Source organism: Lolium perenne, chromosome 4, assembly GCF_019359855.2.
Source record: "Lolium perenne isolate Kyuss_39 chromosome 4, Kyuss_2.0, whole genome shotgun sequence".
Lineage (NCBI taxonomy): Eukaryota > Viridiplantae > Streptophyta > Magnoliopsida > Poales > Poaceae > Lolium > Lolium perenne.
Genome location: NC_067247.2, coordinates 388,718,445 through 388,741,140, shown reverse-complemented (window position 1 = coordinate 388,741,140; position 22,696 = coordinate 388,718,445). Strand labels below are relative to the sequence as shown.

General features: G+C 45.9%; 1 long non-coding RNA gene across 2 annotated transcripts; it reads left to right on the top strand.

Moving 5' to 3' along the window:
- The first annotated feature begins 8,531 nt into the window (after positions 1-8,531).
- Positions 8,532-21,042, top strand: LOC127297356 (uncharacterized). 2 transcript variants are annotated; one of them, XR_011744141.1, is made up of 4 exons: positions 8,532-9,954; positions 18,612-19,338; positions 19,443-19,514; positions 20,777-21,042. It is a non-coding gene; the product is annotated as an uncharacterized lncRNA (long non-coding RNA). The 2 variants fall into 2 exon arrangements; XR_007849095.2 differs by having other exon boundaries at positions 18,612-19,514.
- The last annotated feature ends 1,654 nt before the right edge of the window (positions 21,043-22,696 follow it).

Here is a 22,696-nt window from a genome sequence, read left to right as displayed (position 1 = left end):
CCTTTTCCCTCAAAAAGATTCAAGAAGCATAGGAGGAGTAGAGGGAAAGGGAAGCTCTCAAGGTCAACAATGGTGGAGAGCACAAAGGGGAAGAGGTAGCTGCCCAAGGAGGAAGAAGGGGGGCTTAAATACCCCCTCCCATCGAAATATGACCGTTTGGGTCAGCTCAGGCCGGATTTTCCGGGCCGGATATTTGCAAAATATCCGGGCCCAGCAACGGCTAAGGACATGAGAAAACTGCTCTCAGGATGGGGGCCGGACATTTGGCCGGATATTTGCCCGGATTTGTCCAAAAACCGGATTTTTCCGGGGGGCGGATTATCCGCCCCAAACTTGGGCCGGAATATCCGCCCCCCTGAAAACTGGCAGAAACATCAAACTGAAACTGGCATAACTTTAGCATCCGGACTCCGATTTTGATGATCTTGGGCTTGTTTTAAAGCTAGGAACAAGCTCTACAAGATCATGCAGGAAACCATCATAGTCCAACAAGGGAGGATAGAAACAAATAATGAAAGGTTTGACCTATCTAAAAAAGACATACCGGTAAAACCTCCAATCTTGAAAATGCAACAAGTTGCCCGTGCAAAAATCATTCTTGATGAACTAGAGCTTGTCATGAGAATAAGCACAAGCTCTAAATCATCACATGGATAAGATCCAAATAATAACCAAGAAAGATGATGCAAGGATGCAAAAGTTTGAGCTCTCTCCGAACGATACGATCGAGTTACTCACTCGAGAGCCCTCTTGATAGTACGGCAACTAAACTATAAACCGGTCTCCAACTACACTATGAGACCGGTGAGAAAGAAACCCTATCAAGAGCAAACCTTATACTTGCGCATTCCACTTGAGCTTGATGACGACGATCTTGACCTCAACAAGATGGAACGCCTTTCTTGCTTGTGTTTGCTTGACTAAGTCTTGTAGATTGCTCCCCCATAAACCACCATGGGAGAGCTTCTTCTTCGGCGCATCTTCACATAAACATGACCACCATGTGGATTGCTCCCCCATAATCCACCATGGGAGAGCTTCTTCTTCGGCGCATGTTCACATATCCATGATCACCATATGGATGGCAAGACTCAAGCAAAGGATCTCTTCGAGATGGCTCATCTTGAACTTGCACATCATTTCTTCATTCTTCATCATGTTGATGTCTTGAAGTAACTTGAGGGCTCACTTCATCTTCATCTTCAAGACATACTTGACACTTGATATCCTTCATCAATTTCTTCTTATTGCAACATTGAAGCCAACATATGGTTCAAGAATTGCCTATGGACAACTCCTACAAATATAACTCAATGCAAACATTAGTCCATAGGGATTGTCATTAATTACCAAAACCACACATGGGGGCTCCATGCACTTTCACCTCCTTGGTCCCCCTGGCCTTGGTAAGACGGCGATGATGTTTGTAAGGCTGTGGTGGCGCGCGTTGGTGGGCGGTGAGTTTGGTGGAGCACGATTGAGCATCTAGGTCAAGGCTGCGAGGGTTGGGAGAAATCTTTGTCGGTATGGCGGACACCGAAGAGGTGACACCTGCGGGAGCCACTCTTCCTTCCTGAAGGGCGTTGGCCGCAAGGTGAAGCCCTCCTCCCTTGTCCCTGCGTGTACCATAGCTGCCTTTTAAATCCAAACCTATGAGTGTTCATGCCTGATACCTCCATGGTGATGTGGTTTCAAGAGGTTTTATGAATGGATTGGCGGCTTTAGGTACTTGGCTGGTAGTTCGAGGAAGTGGTATTTTACCAGAAAAAAATTGAACTAGCCTAGTACTTTCCCATTTCTAGAACTTCCATACACATGTAAAGGTTGAAATTTCTCCATGTCATATATATGCATGCTCATGTTATATGGAAGAACTTCTAAGCGCTTAAGATTTTGAAACTCCACCTTAACCTTGGCACCCTAGTCTCACCGGTGTCACTTCCATCTTTTGTGTGAGATCTTGATGATTTTGAGTGAATCGTTCGAGCCACATCACCAACATTCAAGTTCAAATTAATAACCATCTATTGTTACCTTTTGAAGGGTGTGCGCCTTCTAGCCAGCTATGGGTCAATTAGGAGCCGTCGATTTTGGGAAGGAATGAAGAAAGTTCTTAAAACCAGAGATTGCCGAATAAATGTGAAGATCTACCCATATTAGTTGTACATGGAATCGATGTCCTAGCTCAAGACGGGATTGGTGAATCCTCGGGCCGAAGGCTTCGTGTCTAGTCCTCCAACAAACGAGGACATATGATTGTGCTAACAATATTAACCTCTTGGATATAAACCTATTTGTCCGCGATCTTCTCAATCTTGGATTCCTCATTTTGTGATATCAATGTTTTGACAAGATTAATTTTGTTGAATTGCATACTTAGCATGGTTGTTGGCAACACACTGACATGGGGATACCTTGTTTGTCTGACCAATCGACGAAACCACCAATACTCCTTTCGTAACACAATCGTTGTAAACCTAGTTGTTCCGGGGACCATGCCCACCATCAATATATCGGATACCTTGTTTGTCTGACCAATCAACGAAACCACTAGTGTCCCCCTTTTCCCTAAAAACCCAAGTCCATGAGAATGGAAATTTCCGAGATTAACTCTCGTCCCATATAATGACTTCATAAAACCTCCATTTTCACTAAGATATGTCGCTGACCTGTTCACCGCCCTCTGGTCCATAGTGGTCGACATTTCATGGTTTTTCTCGGCTCCGCCGCTGCCTTGGATTTTATTGTGGTACATTTTAAGCCTACAATAGCCCTACCAAATGTTGGCATTGCATTTTTTATGACAAAAACTCTTCCTCCCGTCTTTTGCAAATTATTTGACAAGAACTAGACGAATACCCTGCGCATTGTAGCAGAAATCTTTGAATAACCTTGTTTTATAGTTGAAAGGGTATAAGACGTATAAAATATGAAGTTGTATATGAAAACTTGCAAGGTTCAATTGGTTGCAATAGTCAAGGGGTTATATTTAGTTGACTAAAATTGATGTGTACTTTACGACCGAGAATTGGTGAAGTGGACAATTGTATGGCTAAAACGAATAGATGGCACGCATATGTTGCATGCAAAGATATACTATAATTAATGAATGTTTAGTGACTAAAATGGTGGGTGATACGGCACAGACTATCATGAATGATTGTTAGTGATGTTTTGCTTAATTAAAAGTACTCCCTCATAGCTCGCATTGCGATTTTTTTTTGAGACAGAGGGAGTATATAAATATGTGGACGAAATGTACATTGACAAATAATTTCTTGCAACAAACCAAACATTGGCCAAATTATGAGTTTTTTAGGGGAGGCCAAAACTTGATAGATAACTACTAGTTTTTTTTTGGCACAGGCCTAGGTTGGGCAGTAAACCAAACATACCCGTAGTATTTAGTTCTCTTGGGCTCTTTTTTTATTTCTTTGAGAATTCTTTTGGGCTCTTTGTAGGGGCGACTCCTATATGCCGACCAGGTTGGCACATGCACCGGGCCCCACACCCTCGCGCGTGGTGTGGGCCGGCCCGGTTAGGCGTTTTTCTCTTGTTTCTTTCTCCTTTCTCCTTTTCCTTTTCTTTTCTGTTTTCTTTTTTGTTTTTGTTTTTGTTTCTTTTTATGTGTTCTTTTTTCGGTTTTCTGTTCAATAATAATTTTTGAAATTTTGCAAAACTAAAAAATATTCAAATTTGAACAAATATTCAAATTGAAAAATGGTTATATTCGAAAGTTGAATGAATTTTTAAAGTTGAACAATTTCAAAATTTGAATGAATTTCAAATTTTAAACGATTTTTTTACAAATAAATTTTGAATTTTGAACGATTTTTGAATTTTATAAAAATTTAAAAATTGAATATTCTTAAAATCTATAAACAGGAAATTTTGAACAAATTTTGAAAACAAGAAAAGAAAAAACGTTAGATTTTAGAAGTAAACTATAAACAGGAAAAATAAAAAAGAATAAAAAATATTTTTTAATTATACACCCATCAGATATTCGAACATTTTTTTAATTTGATTTTTTAAAATATTTCTATTTTTCGAATCTGAAAAATAAAAGTAAAAAAAAAAGAAAACAGAAAAAACGAAAGAAAAACGAAAACAGAAAACAGAAAAAAGAAAACAGGAAAAAAAGAAACAGAAAAAAGAAAAAAAAGAAAAGAAAAATCGAAAAAGAAGGCAGCCCGCACCTAACTGGGCCGACCCGTACCGCGCGCGGGGTGTGCGGCGCGCGGTACACGCCAACCTGGTCGGTGTATAGGGTTTGCCAGCGGAGCCTATTAATGCACGCACGAATGGAGGTTAAGTTGGGCCGCGGCCCATGTACATGTCTTTTGGCTTTTTCCGGTTTTAATACCTTTCTAGAATATTTCGATCAGTTTTTTATTTTCGTTTTTCTACCTTTTTCCGTTTTCCCTTTGTTTTATTTTAGTTTTTTAATCTCAAATTCGAGCAAATTTTAAATGTGAGCAAATTTCAAATTCGAGCAAATTTTACCTTTGAAATTTGTTCAAAATTTTTTGTTGCTCAGATTTGAATTATGTTGAAATTATTTTTTTCTCAGATTCGAATTTTGTTTAAAATCATATTTTGCTTAGATTCGAAATTTGTTCAAAATATTTTTTTGCTCAGATTCGGAACTTGCATTTTTGCCCAGATTCAAAATCTGTTTAAATTTAAATTTGTCTGATTTTAAAAAATGTAATGCAAATTGTATGGAGAGAGTGGTTTGAACTTTGAACCCAGCTCTTTCCCGTACTCAAGCAAGGTGTAACCACTAGGATACAGGATAAATCACGTTGAGAAAGAAGGAGTAAATTAATGGGCCGATCCATCTGGGGCGTCTTCAGGCGATGCGTACAAACGCACGCTAAGACTACTCATAGTGAGAGTAACTTCACTAGTAACTAAGTGTTCAACTCAGCAAATTTGTTTATGTGGTATTGATTTAATGAGGAGAGAGGAGGATAGAGTAACATAGTAACTAGTTGCTGTAACATCACATTTCCCAAGATATTTATGATACTATTTTTATATTACTAACCATTATGAAGATAGTAACATAGAGTATGTGCATGTTACTAATTTATGTTACTTTCCACTATAACTAGTCTAATGACCGATGTATAGAGGCGCCCCACCTTCCCTTTGCTGCTGTGAGCTTGTGATGAATACCCGTAGTAATGGGCTTGAACAAGCAATCAAGCAACTGGTGGTTTCCTTCTCGTCGCATCCTTTCGTCACGTGAGGCGTTATCTAAATGAGGGGGTGCATATTTTAGCTAAGACTTGCAATTTATCTTGAAGTATTTTCTATTCTGTTCCGAATTGCATCCGAGGAACCATTTGTATTGATGTGAATTAATCCATAAAGCGCTGTTCTCTCAAAAATAAAAATACCGTTCAGTCCAATACACCTAACACAAAGGCCTCACGGTTCCTGATTTTGTTTCTTGGATGAAGCCCACATCGTCTGCCATAGCCATTTCAGCCCATAATGCCCACCTAATAGCGAGCCCGCATCATTTTTCTCCCTTCCCTCGTATATAGCCATTTCAGCGAGCTAGCAGTACTGGTCACCCCTGACACTCGACACCATGCAAATGCATGCCCTCTAGTTACGCAGAGACAACCAGGCCAGAGCTTCTAACGATGAAAGCACGTGCTCAATTTATTGTTGTTAGCATAATATGTGATTATATTATTACTGAAATTAGATTGAAGACGATGTTTAGTAACACAGTTTAGCAATAAACGCTTATATTTGTGGACCATGCTTGACGGGCACTTCTCTCCGGGTACATGTCAGATCTATAATTGGCACTCCACTTCAGTGTCCTTGCCATAGGCATGAGCAGTGGCGGAGCCAGTGCATGAATAATGGGTGTACAAAGTACACTAAAGTTATAATTTTACTCATATTTTTTCTAATTTATTTAATGCATATTGTTCTGAATGTAAATTGGACATAGATACTCAAGCCTTTGCTCAAAATAATGGGTGTATACACTACACCACGTCATAGAATTAGGGACACTTTTACTAGTGGCACTTGTCAAAGTGCGGCTAATAGTACTTAATTAGTGGCACTTTTTGAAAGTGCCCCTAATTGTATATTTATTGGGGCACTTCTCAAATGCCTCAATACGTGTATACCTATTAGAGTATTTTTTTAGTGCCCCAATAGATGTATACATTTTGGGGCACTTTTAAGTGCCACAATTTATCATTTACTCACCTGAACAACTATCACCTTTAGTTTAAGATCAATTAGCCCATGTAAACAGTGCCACATTGGCCCACACCTGCCGGCTGCCGCGACATCGCTGCCAGGCCGCCACACACGCCGTCGTCGTCCTCCTCGAGCGTGCAGTCGTAGAGAGCGGTTCGGCAGAATACGGGCGAGAGATGCGGAAGGGGAGGAGTGGACTTTCTTGCCCCATATCTTAGGGCATCTCCAAAGGGGCGACGCAAACGGACGATGAGCGACCGTTTGCGTCCGGCCGGACCGAAAATGCTTCTGGAACAGGCGACGCATAGTAACCGGGTCGTCCGCAGCGACGCAAACCCCGCGCATATTTGCGCCTGGGATGCGTCGCGGCAGACGCTACGTGAACGCCGCAAATGACCGCTTGCATTTCCACCGGGCCCGCCTGGCAGCGATCCTGTATCGTGGGCATCGCTTCCGCGGCCATCGCTTCCGCGATCAGCGCTTCTGCGTCTGTGTCGCAGCCTTCGCCATCAATGTCGTGGCTGACTCTTCTGCGCGCGCATTGGCGGGCGGCGGCTGGGCTTATGCGCTGCCTTCAATGGCATCGTTTCCCGCGCGCGACCGGCCTTAAAACTCGACCGGCATCGTTCCTGCCATCGCCCACACCTCCACTCCCTCCACCGCCGCCGTAACACCATGGAGAAGAAGAAAAACGACTTCGAGGTGTCCGACAGCAGCACCAAGAAGGCGAAGTGGCCACATAGGGTGCCGTTGCCCGTCAGCGTGGCGCGACTGATGCACGCGAACTGGACGCTGTGCGACGACTGGGGGGACGTGCATATGCCTGGCGGCTGGCGGCTGCGCTACCTCCGGGCGCCCGTCCCGCTCGTGCCTACGTGTGAGCCATATAGGAGCGCCGAGATCCGGCACAGGCAGCGGTACCTGCCGCCGGACATCCGCGCCGATCCTGCCTACGCCATCGACTCCGACACCGGGCGCACCTTTCGCGAGACCGAGAAGGATCAGAGGAGGAGGGCGGGCTTCCTCGGTGACAGGGACTTCCCCTTTGACCGTCCACCGGCGCCTCGTCGTTGAACACGGCACGCGCCGACGCGTGCATAGGACGATGACGACGGCGACAACGACGACCACGGGGACGACGATGAGAACTACATCGAGGCGTTGGCCTACCACAACGAGGAGGCCAAGGACGACAGCGACGACTACGCCGCATGCATTTTCTTGGAAGGCAGTTGGCCATGGTGGAGGGCTGGAAGTTCGAGTACCCGGACAACATGACAGACGACTAGATCGCGAGGCTCAGCGTCCTCGTCTCGGAGGTGGACCGACCGGTGCAGCCGCCGCTGCCCCGGTACACCACCGGCGCCCTCACGGAGGAAGAGGCCCTACGACTGGCGTTCCAGGACTCGGCCACGCAACTGGTGCAACCGCCGCCTCCACCTCCGCCATACAGCCCGTGGGGGCCTCCACCTCCACCACCGGCATGGGCTGCTCAACCTCCTCCGCCGGAGTGGGTTGCTCCACCTCCACCACCTCCGTGGTACAGCCCGTGGGGGCCTCCACCTCCACGCCCGGCTCGGCGGAGGTGGCGGGCGGCGCCTCCACACCCGTCAAGCCGCAGTTCCACCACTATCACCACCACCGCCTCCCCCCGCGCTGTTGATTACCGTTTACCAAAACTTGACGACCTAGTCTTTAGGCATGATCCTGATCTCTCGCGCACGCCCCTACGTGGGTCTCTACGTGTGCACCTTCTCCCTCCTCTACTGAATATATCTGTACCTTTGGTGTCTAGATGAATATAACGAGCACTCGATTCTACTCGTCTTCTTGGTATCAGAGCCAAGGCTCAACAATGACCGAGGCTTCTTCTTCCTCCTCGGCAACCCTACCCACCTCCATTGTCCCTCCTCAACAATACACTCTTGAACTTCTGGAGCATGCCAGAAATAATAATAATTATTATTATTTTTAGAAATAATAATAATTAGGATTAATACCATCTAGTCTAGGGTTTAAATGATAAATTTTATGTTATCATGATAAAATAAAAATACTTTTAGTTTTTTATTTATCTCAAAAATGATTTTTTTATTATTTTAGAATTTTTACTAATTATTGAATTCTCTTGGAACTTAGAATAAAAGAAAAAGCATAATAATATATGTTTAATAAATGAAATTTTATTTTTCATGAAAATGTAATTTATACTTTAATGGATATATTTTTTTAATGAATATTTTAATATATCAATTGTATTTTTTTCCTTATTTACTTTGAATTTGTTAAGATCTCTTTATTATGGATTTGAGCAAAAGTAATTTCCTAAAAGAATTGCAATAAATGTTATTTGGGCTCTAGTCCACGTGGTAGCTGGGCAATTCGGCCCAAGAAGCCAGGTCCGGCTTGGTTGGGCCGGGTTAGACCCAGACCGACCCAACCCCTCTCACTCTCTGCTTCCTCTCTCGTCCTTCACGCGACACGCACGCACGCAAGTTCCCCCATGGCGACGCCACGCTGCCGCTTTTTCCCAGCCGCCACCGGCCTTCTCCGGCGTCGCTGCCTACCGGACCTGCTCCGCCTCCTCCTGAACTCCAACCCCCCCAGCTCGATTTGGCTTTGGTGGTCTCTCTCGTTCGCCCCCGACCCCGAAACCCTAGCCACTGCCGGCCAATTCGGTCATCGCCGGCCTCGGCAAGCATTGCCGTCGGTCGAGGTGGCGCCGCCACAGCCGTCTCCGTCCGCTCCCCTTCGCCGCTTCTTCACCTCTGTCGTTTGGCTGATGCGGTCTCGCCTCAGACTCCGCCCCGGCTTATTACCGCCGCCGCGCGTCCACGCTGCACTGGCCGGACTTCCGCCGACCCTTCAACTGCCGCGACGCCGCCACTAGCATCGACACGCCCCTGGCCAAACCAAGCTGTGGAATCGGCTTGGTTGCCAGCGCGGTGCCGCGCTCCGCCTGCTGCTCCCCAATGGCGACCCCGCCTCCTCGTCGACCACGAGCCCCAGCTCGAGCTCCTGGTGGTTATGTGGTGTTAGTTGCTGCTGCGGTGGTGATGGGGTACTGCAGTACTGCTGCTCTGATGCTTACTTCAGCTGCGACCCCGACGTCGGCGGGACGGTGCCGTAGGCGCAACCCCAGCATCCTCTGCCTTGCCTGCCTCCTCTACAGGGCACTGTGAGCTACTCCTCTCTTTCTCTAGGCATAAATTTGGTGGTCATGAATTTGCGTGTGCTCGAACTGGTTGTTGTATGTCAATGGGGATCATCATATGATGCAATGTGAACCTGCTGCTAACTTATTACTAATAATAATGCCTCCGTTTGGATGTTTTGATCATCCCAAACCTGGGTGTGGCCTGATTTTATATCCTGATGAAACTGAAGCGTAATAATGTTGTTAAATAGGTACTGTTTTAGTGGCTGATGGAATAGGTGTTACATACACCTCGCAGTATCTGGATGGGCTACATATACATTCAGGTTATACAATTTAGGGTATTGATTTCCCTAGTGATGTGGTTGATTTAGAGTGCTTCTATTGGCTGCGTTACTGATTCTAGATTATCAGGTGATAGTCTGTTCATACATCATCATGGCCTGGGACATATTGATATATACTTGCTAGATCACCAATGGGCTTATAGTTATTGTAGCTTTGTTGTGGTGCATATGTGGATGACGGTTACCTGAATGGTTTGTTAAGAGTCCCTAGTGACATAGGCATCCCAAATGGGCCTGCCGAAGATAGTATCCGGGGTTTACTGAAGGCCCACTACCCGAAGAATAAGAAGATTCGGAAGCCCAAGATGTTATTAAGGAAAGCTAGAGTTGTAATAGGAAGTGTTATTTGTAATCTTGCGGGATGAGTTAGAAACCATCCCGGTCTCTGTAACTTGTACAACACGAATCCCTCGGCTCCGCCTCCTATATAAAGGGGGAGTCGAGGGACGAGGAAGGCATCGAATCATTGTTCACAAACCCTAGTTTTCATAATCGTCGAGTACTTTCCGGCTGAAACCTTCGAGATCTATTTGCCCTCTACTTCTAACTAAACCCTAGCCTACAATCCATAGGCATTGACAAGTTAATACCTTGTCAATTGGCGCCGTCTTTGGGAATTAGAGGCGTAAGGATATGATCTCGATGGCACGTTCAAGATCTTCGACATCATCAACCGCAAGCAACGCAATGGATCGAGGTAAACAGATCGCTGCTGGTCCTGTCGATTTTGTTCCTCACCCACCCTCCCGTTTGGATGCATATGCGTATCTGGCGGAGCCTATGGAGATGACGTTCGGAAGGTTTCGCTTTCGCGTCGAGAAGGAAGGATCGTATCGTGTCGAAATTCCGATTTCGTCGGGATCGTCGGTGGTCGATTCCGATTTTTCAAGCTATACATCGTCAACCGAATCAGGAGAAGAAGAAACTTCGTCGACACGCTACGTCAGCACCAGGGCAAGAGAGAAACTCGCCAAGATCTTCAGCGACATGTCGTTTGAGTCATTTGCGGACTCATATATAAGCGATGGCTCAAGCAGTGTCGACAGTTACGACTTCATCGACAAATCTATTACAGTGGGCAAGGTCTTCATCAATCTCAACGATGGTGTCACCAAACCTAACATAGATCTGAATACAAAATATCATCAGATTTATGCCATTGAAGAGCCAAATAATGATCAAGAGGAAACATCTGAGGCTTTCGACGATCTGAGAAATCCATACGTCGATCCCTCCGATCTGCGACGAGGCCTGGGCAATAAGTACGTCGGGCCACAGCCGCGAGACAGAGTTCAACTCTCGCAAGCAGCGTGGGATAGAGCCGCGAGAGCTATGGACGGTTCAGAACCAATGGCCACCACAGCCACGCCAGAGAAATTGCAAGCATATCAATATAGGCTCGCACGAGCTGCAAGAGAATTAGAAAAACAGACAGCTGAGTTAAACAGAAGAAAGGAGGCAGCTTCTGCATCCAGCAGGAGAAGGGCAGATTTGAGTCGACAATCTAGAACTTCGGGTGATAGCCACAGGGAGGCTCGGATCAGAGCAAGATCAAGGTTACAACACATACCCGAAGCAGAAAGAGAGCACTTGGTTCAAAACCTCGACATGTCCTTTATGTCGATAGATACAAGAGGAAACATCATCCCTAAGACACCAGAGGCTGGGTATATGACGACACATGCTTTTATCCTCGCATCTAAACCTCCTCCAGGAGATCCAAGGGAAACACTATACAATATGGTGATAGCAGGAGTTGGAGCTATGGGGACAGCGTTTGTATCAACGCCTCCCGAAGGAGCGGCAAGGCAAAATAGTCCACGACCTGCAGCAGCAACAGCGGCAGCCCCTGAAGGACCAAGTGGAGCAAGAGACACGGCATCACAAGCAAGGGTCGACAGAGCGCGGCAAGGCAGAAGGGAACATCGGCAATCCCCAGAACTTAACGACGAGGATATGTGTGGCTTGCCGTGCTTCACGAGGAGAGTCCGAAAAACTCGAGTCCCTTCAGGATTCAAGTTACCTGACAACTTCAAGAAATTCGACGGCCTTCAGGATCCAGAGGACTGGCTAGTTGATTATCTCGAGACGGTGAAGCTCATAGGAGGAACTAGGGCAACAGCTATGCAAAGCATCCAGGTGCATTTGAGTGGAGCCGCACGATCTTGGATAAAGAAACTTCCTCCAGGATCTATCGACAGCTGGGAAAGCTTCGAGGACGTGTTCGTCAAGAACTTCCGGTCCACATGCAAAAAGCCTGCATCGTTGGAGGAGTTGAGAGCATGTCGACAAAAGCCGGACGAGCCAATGAGAAAATATATCCAAAGGTGGAACATCATCAAAAACTCAGCAGAAAATATATCTGACGAGAGAGCGATAGATGCGTTTGTCGCAGGAATCAGGCGTGGAGATTTTGTCGAGGACTTGGGAAGGACCAACCCAAAGACAGTATCCGCGTTAATGGAAATAGCCAATAGATGGGCAGATGGAGAAGATGCTGTCCATAACAAATGGCACAGGTCGCCAGAGGAGGACCGTGGTCGAAATTATCAACCGAGGCGACGATTTCCTCGGCAGTACCCGAACTATGACGCTCCAGGACAAATTTCGGCAGGTTTTCGGGCAAACACAGGAGGAAACAACAGAGATGATTATCAGAGAAGCCGTGAGCAGCGAGGCGCTAACAGGGACGATTCTCGAAACAACAGTAAAATAGCGGGCCTAGGTTCCCGAGGCCTTTCGTGTCCCCCGAAGAAATGATGAATGGGCCGTGTCAGATGCACTTTTTCCTCGACAGCAACGGAAAAAGACAGTCAGGACACCTGCAGAAAGATTGTCGCAATTTCCAGGCAATGTTAAGGTGGGCAGAGCATGCTAACGCTCGGGCAGCACAGAGAAATCCTCGAGAACCCAGGAGCGAGATTCACTTGCCACCTCCTCCCGCGATTACAGAAGACAATCGACATCAGCTCAGAATAGCGGCAGCACCTCCACCACCACCTTATGTTGATCCTAACTCCAACGGAGCGGTGTCGATGATTCAGAAGGGAAGGCCATCCAATAGAGCTCAGAAAGTAATCTCACGATAGGTGTTTATGGCAGAAAAAATGCCTCCACCAACAGTCGAGTATCTTAATTGGTCAGGACAAGATATTGGCTTCACCATAGCAGATCATCCGCAGCAAGTTCCTCGAACAGGGCAGTCAGCACTTATTTTACCAGCAGTTATTGCGGGGTTTGATGTCTCTCGAGTGTTCATAGACGGTGGCAGCAGCTTAAACCTTATGTATGCAGATACATTGAGGAAGATGAACATATCCCTAGCAAACTTGAAGCCAACAGACACAAGGTTCCACGGTATCACACCGGAGAAACCAAGTTATCCATTGCGGAAGATCAATCTCGACGTTCAGTTTGGAACCCGAGAGAATTATAGAATCGAGAGGCTGGAATTTGAAGTCGTGGATTTTCCGTCGCAGTACCACGCTTTGTTGGGACGACCAGCATATGCTAGATTTATGGCAGTGCCACACTATACATACCTGTTGTGGAGGCTGCCTGGACCAAAGGGACCAATCACAGTCAAAGGAAGCTTCGCCTTAGCCGATAAGTGCGATAAGGATTTTCATCGGATATCAGAAACTTTCGGGATGCAAGCTGAGTATTTGGCATCAAGAAGTATGACTGACTACGACGTGCTGCCAGACGTTGGAAGGCCAAATAAAGAATCAACTTTCAATACCGAGAAAAATTCTAAGGAGGTGCAGATTCACCCGACAGACCCGAAAAAGACGACGTCCATTGCAACAAATATGGATCTCGCATAGGAAAGCGCGCTCGTCAAGTTCCTCCGTGAGCACTGGAAAATCTTCGCATGGTGTCCAGCTGACATGCCAGGAGTACCCAGGGAACTTGCCGAGCACCACCTCAACTTGGATCCTCTCGCGAGACCAATCAAACAACCCTTGCGGCGTTTTTCGGAACCAAACCGCAAAGCTATGCTATCAGAAATAGATCGACTCAAGGATGCTGGTTTTATCAAAGAGATATCTACAGAAGCCACATGGGTAGCTAACCCAGTGATGGTGCCGAAGAAGCACACGACAGTCCTTCGCATGTGCGTCGACTTTACGTGTCTCAATAAACATTGTCCTAAGGATCACTTTCCCCTCCCAAGGATCGATCAAATCATCGACTCCACGGTAGGCTGTGAACGTCTTTCCTTTTTGGATGCATACTCTGGTTATAACCAGATCAGACTAAAAGAAGGTGATGAGGCCAAAACAGCGTTTATAACACCTTACGGCGTGTTTTGCTACAGAACAATGCCTTTTGGTTTAAAAAACGCGGGAGCAACATATCAGAGGATGATGCAGAAGTGTTTGGCGACACAGATCGGGAAAAACGTACAAGTATACATCGATGACATCGTCATAACGTCAAAAAGGGGGCAACGCTGATCGAGGATCTCAAGGAAACCTTTGACAACCTCGACAACTTTTGCCTCAAGCTGAACCCGACGAAGTGTTCTTTTGGCGTTCCAGCAGGAGAACTTCTGGGGTTTCCAGTTTCAGCAAGAGGAATTGAAGCAAATCCCGACAAAATACAAGCTATCGTAACAATGAGGAAGCCAACAAAGTTGAAAGAAATACAGCAGCTAACTGGGCGAGTCGCAGCTTTGAGCAGATTCGTCGCCAGGCTGGGAGAAAAAGCGTTACCATTTTACGCTCTGATAAAGCAAGGAGAGAAATTCCAGTGGAACGAAGAAGCCGACAGAGCTTTCGAGGATTTGAAGCGCACAATCTCGACACCACCAATTTTGGTGGCGCCGAAAGAAAAGGAACCTCTCCTGCTGTATATTGCAGCCACGCCCCAAGTGGTTAGCACGGTGTTAGTTGTTGAAAGAGAAGAAGAAGGAAAACTCCATGGAGTGCAGAGGCCAGTATATTTCATCAGTGAAGTTTTATCGCCTTCCAAACAGCGGTACCCGCAGTACTTAAACTAGCATATGGAGTAATTGCAACGGCAAGGAAGTTGCGCCACTATTTTTCGGCACACCCGATAATAGTAGTCAACGAAGCACCTCTTTCAAATATACTAAACAATCCAGAAGCTACAGGGCGTGTCTCCCTTTGGGGAATAGAACTTTTCCCTCGGGACATCACGTATGAAAAAAGAAAGGCAATCAAATCACAAGTTCTGCCAGATTTCATTGCAGAATGGATGGAGCTGCAAAACACGGGACCCCCAGATTTGTCAAGAACGTGGACCATGAACTTCGATGGATCCAAGAGAGCAGAAGGAGCTGGCGCAGGAGTAGTACTTATATCACCTGAAGGCGACAAATTGAAATACGTCCTTCGGATGACGTTCACTAACGCATCCAACAATGAAGCAGAATATGAAGCCCTCATACACGGGATGAAGATGGCGAAAGCTTGTGGCGCAACTCGACTAAAAATCTTTGGCGACTCACAATTGGTGGCTCAGCAAGTTATGAACCAATGTGACGCAGTCAATGATAGCATGATGGCATACAAGGAGGTGTACAATGAGCTCGAGAAGCTGTTTGATGGATGCGAGGTAAATCACATCAGTAGATTGAGCAATGATGAAGCCGACGTTCTCGCAAACATCGGGTCGCAGTGCCTCCCAATCCCGCCAGGAGTATTTTGGGAAGAAATAGCGGAGAGGTCCACGAAGCCAAAAAAGGTGCAGAAAAAAGCAAAAGAAGAGAAAACCTCGACGCCCCTCAAAGAAACCACGGAGGATGAAGAGGACCAAGAGCTTGTGATGATGGTACAAATTCCTTGGATGCAAGCATATATATCATACATCCTCAGGAAAGAAATACCCGATGATCCAGTTGAGGCAAGGCGAGTTATTCGACGATCCAAAGCTTTCACAGTGATCAAAGGAGAATTATACAAGCGAAGTATTTCAGGCGTCTTGCAAAGGTGTGTCACACCCGAAGAAGGAAGAATAATTCTGAAGGATGTACACGAAGGAATATGTGGCCACCACGCAAGTAGTCGAGCTATTGCAGCCAAGGTTTTTCGGGCAGGATTCTATTGGTTGACAGCAATCGAGGATGCCAAGGAAATAGTAAGAACTTGCGACGCGTGTCAAAGGTTTGCCGCAAAACCTCACTCTCCAGCGGCAGAACTAACACCAATACCATTGTCGTGGCCCTTTGCCCAATGGGGACTCGATATGGTGGGCAAGTTGCATAAAGCTTCGCCTGGAGGGTATGAGTACTTGCTGGTCGCTGTCGACAAATTCACCAAGTGGGTAGAAGCGAAGCCAATAAATTCACCAGATGCAGCATCGGCAATAAAGTTTGTGAAAGGCCTCGTTTTTCGGTTTGGGGTGCCTCATAGCATTGTTACAGATAATGGTTCAAACTTCACATCCAAGGAATTCAAGGAATACTGCGCAGAAGTAGGCATTAAATTGCACTTTGCGTCAGTTGGGCACCCGCAAACTAACGGACAATTCGAGAAAGCCAATGGTATCATCTGCAACGGCCTCAAAAAGCGCCTACTAGGACCGCTTGAAAAAGCTCGACATACTTGGCCAGAGGAATTGCCAAGTGTTTTGTGGAGCATCCGAACAACACCAAATACGGCGACACAAGAAACTCCGTTTTTTCTCGTCCACGGAGCCGAAGCAGTACTACCAATTGAAATAGAGCACGATTCTCCAAGGGTAACAATGTATGACGAAGAAACATCACAAAAATCTCGGGAGGATGATATGGACGCACTCGACGAAGCTCGCGACGAAGTACTTTCACGAGTCACCAAATACCAGCAAGACCTCAAAAACTACCACAGTCGACGGTTAAGACCAAGATCTTTTCAAGTTGGGGATTTGGTCTTGCGGTTAAACCAAAAAAGTACTGAGAAGCTCGAATCACCATGGTTGGGACCTTACGTTGTCACGGAAGTCATCGACGGAGGCGCATACAGGATCAAGGACAAGAAGACAGGGGCTCCCGAGAAAAACCCCTGGAACGTAGCACAGCTCAGGCGGTTCTACGCCTAGAGTCGAAATATAGTCCTTCTCTGTAAAAATACAATGTACTGAAACGCCCGCGAGTTTTCAGACGCACTCTTTTCCTTTTCGGGGCACCGAGTGGGGCCGGAAAGGTTTTTAATGAGGCGGGCTCGCGGTGCTGCAATATAATAAAGATAGTGGAGATATATTTTTATTCTTCGACACGCTCGGGGGCTCAACGCCTTCAAGTCTCAAAATACGTACAATATAGACAAATTAGACTTACCAAAATATTTCGCCTTGGTACACTAAATACCTCGCAAAATATCGGAAGCTAACAAAATTATAAATATAGTGTACACGTCAAGAATCTTATTGCTTTGGTTCAAGATACCTAGCAACAAAAATATAGAACTTCGACATTAAGATACTCGGAGGCTTGCAACCTATTCGGTGAAAAAGTAAAGATATCTCCTCACGACAAGAGGAAAATTCTTCGAGATAGAACAAACAGTACAAACTCTAGCCAGAAGGCTCGGGGGCTCCAACAATATAGAGCAGTTTACAATATACAACAAATTTCTTCGGAAATCAAAAAAGATACAGACATAATGTTTTCCAATATGGTACAAGTCAGTCAAAGCCTAAAATATTATCTATGGACGGGCCCCTGTTTGATTTATGTGCAGCATAAGACCCCTTGACGAAGAATTCTGAGTCCATCCGAAGAAGCTCATCTATCATCGACTCAGCCACAGGAGTTACCATCTCATTGATTGTGTCAATATCATTTTTTCACCGCATCTGGTGAATTTATTGGCTTCGCTTCTACCCACTTGGTGAATTTGTCGACAGCGACCAGCAAGTACTCATACCCTCCAGGCGAAGCTTTATGCAACTTTCCCACCATATCGAGTCTCCATTGGGCAAAGGGCCACGACAATGGTATTGGTGTTAGTTCTGCCGCTGGAGAGTGAGGTTTTGCGGCAAACCTTTGACACGCGTCGCAAGTTCTTACTATTTCCTTGGCATCCTCGATTGCTGTCAACCAATAGAATCCTGCCCGAAAAACCTTGGCTGCAATAGCTCGACTACTTGCGTGGTGGCCACATATTCCTTCATGTACATCCTTCAGAATTATTCTTCCTTCTTCGGGTGTGACACACCTTTGCAAGACGCCTGAAATATTTCGCTTGTATAATTCTCCTTTGATCACTGTGAAAGCTTTGGATCGTCGAATAACTCGCCTTGCCTCAACTGGATCATCGGGTATTTCTTTCCTGAGGATGTATGATATATATGCTTGCATCCAAGGAATTTGTACCATCATCACAAGCTCTTGGTCCTCTTCATCCTCCGTGGTTTCTTTGAGGGGCGTCGAGGTTTTCTCTTCTTTTGCTTTTTTCTGCACCTTTTTTGGCTTCGTGGACCTCTCCGCTATTTCTTCCCAAAATACTCCTGGCGGGACTGGGAGGCACTGCGACCCGATGTTTGCGAGAACGTCGGCTTCATCATTGCTCAATCTACTGATGTGATTTACCTCGCATCCATCAAACAACTTCTCGAGCTCATTGTACACCTCCTTGTATGCCATCATGCTATCATTGACTGCGTCATATTGGTTCATAACTTGCTGAGCCACCAATTGTGAGTCGCCAAAGATTTTTAGTCGAGTTGCGCCACAAGCGTTCGCCATCTTCATCCCGTGTATGAGGGCTTCATATTCTGCTTCATTGTTGGATGCGTTAGTGAACGTCATCCGAAGGACGTATTTCAATTTGTCGCCTTCAGGTGATATAAGTACTATTCCTGCGCCAGCTCCTTCTGCTCTCTTGGATCCATCGAAGTTCATGGTCCACGTTCTCTAGGAGCCCTTGGTGACTGGCATCTTGAGGTAATGAAAGAAGCTGGTAGGCCTGGATGACCGTTATGCTGCTTATTTTCTGGATGTTCTGCAACTACGTTGTACTAGAGGATTCTGCACATTTTGAATATGCGTACCAATCATATGAATTGCATTTACGTATCTTTGCTTATCATAGGAGATATTTCTAAAGGCATAATATTAGTGACGTTTGTTCAACATGTGGGCTTGATGATTCCTTGATCTTGACTATGTCATGCTTCACCAAGGTACTAGTGTCACTTAACTATTAGTAAATTTGTGCACATACGAGTACGTACACTTGTTGTACTGTGAGTCAAAGTCTCTCTTATATTGATCAGCTCCTATGTAAAAAAAAGTGCCCTGTTTCCGTGACTAAATGCATATGTAGTCCAGTCATAGTTGTGTGTACTGCTAGTGTTAGTTGTATCATCAAGTGTGCAATGCTACCATGGATTTGTAGCATCAAGTGTTACTTGTATCAACTGCATCGCACCTTCTGTTAGTCGTATGAAGTGTTGACTGTGTTAGTTCTATCTACTGTATCGCAACATCTGTTAGTCGTATGAAGTGTGAAATTTGATTCACTAAATAAAATTTGCTTCACAGGGACGTGCTCTAGTTTAATTGATTGTTTGTTGCTTATTATGCCTAGATAGTTACTTTCGTATCTCGCAATGCTGCCGCGATGCAAACTGGTATAATGACAAGTGTTCCATTCACTTCATATAGTGTTTACTTGGCTAAAACATGCTTTTTTTGTAGTAAAAATTCCATCTCCGTTTTGCTGACTCAAATTACTACTTCTTTCAAGGTACCATGTTGAATACTGAAGGCGATGCTGATCATTGATGCTGTAAAGGAGCATATTCTTCTAGCTAGACAGGTTTGAAATTCTGAGAGCTTTCCCTGCAATGTCTTTTTAGCTGCTGTTTTTGCACTTCTGAGACAACAGATATTTCATTCATGTTTTTTAGGTTGGTGTGCCATCACTTGTTTGCTTTCTTAAATTCCTGTGGTTTGCAGCTTTTTTACACCCACTGAACTGTATGGTAATTTAGGACAGCCATCTACCAATGTAGAGTGAATAGCAATCACCAGCTGAACGTGCATTTGATATCTTTTACTTCGGTTTCATATGACAGAATATTGTAGAATCACAATTAGCTTATCATGTTTTAAGTCTGCTGGTTTAACCATCGTTTTATTATAGATCTGTAGCCTATAGACTGAAACCTGGTTAGCTTACTGTGTTGCTTTGAGCGTAATGTGTGGGCGATGCATGGACCATGGTGCACCTCTTCTCAATTGTTCGTTAGACCCAGTGGCAGAGCTACAAACAAATACCTGGGCGGGCCTAATTAAAAGAAGAGAGAAGAAATCACGCTCTAGCTTATAATTTGGAAAAGAAAAAGTATAAACATGCTAGTGTGTTGTCTTTTCTGCAATCGAAGGGAGCTGCTCCATTAATGTTGTGCTCTCTAGCTGGTACTTGCATCATGATCATTCAGAGATCTTACCAGCTTACGTTAAATCCATCCTTGCATCATGCATGCAGATAGTTGTAGTACCAGTTAGTAGTTTTTTACTTCCACTAAATATTCCTGAGCCTGTAGAGGACGTGCAGTGAAGTTGCTCCAAGCTAGCATGGTGGTGACGTTAAGAGCTAATTTTACGGGGTGTTGAAGTCTTAGTCCAATGCAGCCCAAACGGTCAAACCTCCTCGGGTTTTATGGGATTTACTTATGCCGGAAACCATAGCTGGTGAGGTCCGCCAACTCTTGCCTTCTTGAGGCTAGCAAGAAAAATAGCACCTGGATGCAGCTTGTTTGGATCTGGAGTTGCCTTGGGTCTCAGTGTTGCCATTGCCATGGCCCTCGGTTTCTGATTTCAGTACCTGCGCTATTCCCGCCTGACAACTTTGATGGTTTCTTGAGATTGTTCTTATTATTTCTGGCGCAATAAGTCAGCATGGATGTGTTGTGAACTCGTGATAAGGCTTGTGTTGCTACTCCGTTTTTCTGGTAGTACAATGAACTGCACTTTTGCTGTTGTTCAAGTTTGTTTTTCTCCCCTGCCAACAACACATGTTGTTTTTAGTACAATATCCGTCTTCGTTTGCTGAATTAAATTACTACTTCTCTCAAGGTACACTGCTGAAGAATGAGATCAACTGAAGGTGATGCTGTCACATTGTGATGGTGTTTGAATTGGAAACATGGTGATGATGTTCACAGAGTACATATTGAGATATTGTGTTGAACATCCACTACATACTATGTTGACACTGTGTTTACAGTGTGTAACTGATATTGGGTGATAATTACAGAATAAAGTGCACTGGATTAATGTGTAGGCATTGTGTGCTGATTCTTGTATGACAGTACATATGTTCATATTGTGTGCTTCTTGTATGCTGCCATTGTTTTTATCTGTTTATAATTCTTTTTGGGACTGCTCAAAGTACCACTAATTGGATTAATAAGGGGCATTTCTCGTAGTTCCACGAAATTGGTTTGAGGCATTTTTTAAGTGCCACAAATTAGGTTTTGGGGCATTTTTAGAAGTGCCACAAATTTGGTTTTGGGGCATTTTTAGAAGTGCCTCAAATTGGATTTAGTGGCACTTTGAGAAGTGCCCCTAATTGGATTTAGTGGCACTTTGAGAAGTGCCCCTAATTTGATTTAGTGGCACTTTGAGAAGTGCCTCTAGGTAGTGCCCCAAATACTTTTAGAGACGCAAGTAAAGGTGGCACTTGAAAAAGTGTCCCTATAGCTAATTAGTGGCACTTTGGTTCAAATTAGGGGCATTTTAAAGTGCCACAACTCTTGTACTGTGACGTAGTGATAATTGTACACCCATGTACTGATCTCCCTCCGTCCATGGGCATGAGACCATCCCTGAAAATCGATTTTGTGCGTAACCTAACTATCATCAAATCTATTTTAGCTACTCTAGTTTAGGTTAAAGAGTTCGACTTCAACATGTAACTTGCTTGTAGTATAATCTATATCTGTAGCCTATACATATAATTGGCATAACTTCAATACTTGTTGTACTTCCTCCATCTCATGAAGATACATCAAGGGAAGGAGTAGCTGCAGCACGAAGGATGGAGTAGGTAGCAAGCATGTCACCCCGGCCGTGAAGGACATGAACAGCACTTGTGTGGCGCCACGCATTGCCACGAGGCGGAGCAGGCCCATTCCGCAGCGTGCCGACGGTGTGGCCTCGACTGCTTCACTGGGCAGTCGGCACACTAATGGCGGGCAACAACCAGAGAGTGGAACCTGCATCGACCTGCGCGCACGACAAGACCCGACTGCGCGGGAGGGGGCCAGGCATGCAAAGCGGAGGAGGTGCATGCAGGGAGAAGAGAAGCTTTTGGCTCTGCCGCCCTCGTGCTGTTTACTTCGAGGGGCCGAGGCCGCCCAGCTTTACGCCGCCTGCCTGCAGCGCAGCGCGAGAGGCGCCAATCGATTTGCTCCCGCCTTCATGGCCGTCACATGCCGAATGCAGCGCAGTGCCAGCCTCGTCTTTTCACGCGATGACCCGGCCGCCGTCTCATCCTGCCGACTTGCCGTGCCACCACCTCGCCGGCGTACACTGGGCTCCTTGATCGGTGTCCGCTTGCACCGTTGCACGGCAGTCCGGCGGCCGGCCGGCGCGCGCCGCACTTGACAGATCAGACTTGAGAGGCGGCGAACGCGATCGAGTCGCTGCTGTCTTCCAAACGGATAAGGCGCGCGTCCGCCCCGAGGCCCGATCTTTGGCAGCCGATGCGTGCTCCGTCCTCGGTGCCCGCGATCGCACTCGTCCACGGCAGCCGGCAAAGCGCGGCGTCCCTTTCCCGTCGTTCCAAGACGTCTTTGTGTCCATGCGCGTAAAGCTCGCCCGCTCGCTCCCACGGTGCGGTGCCGGTGATGGTGTCGTGCACCTTGTTGAGACACAGCGAGTATCGATGATGGACACCACACCTGACGTACTGTACGTGTACTTCGACTGAGTACGTTCGTAGTGCAAAGCGCGCGGTTCAAGCACGATCAATCCACTCATTGGCTAGTGCGT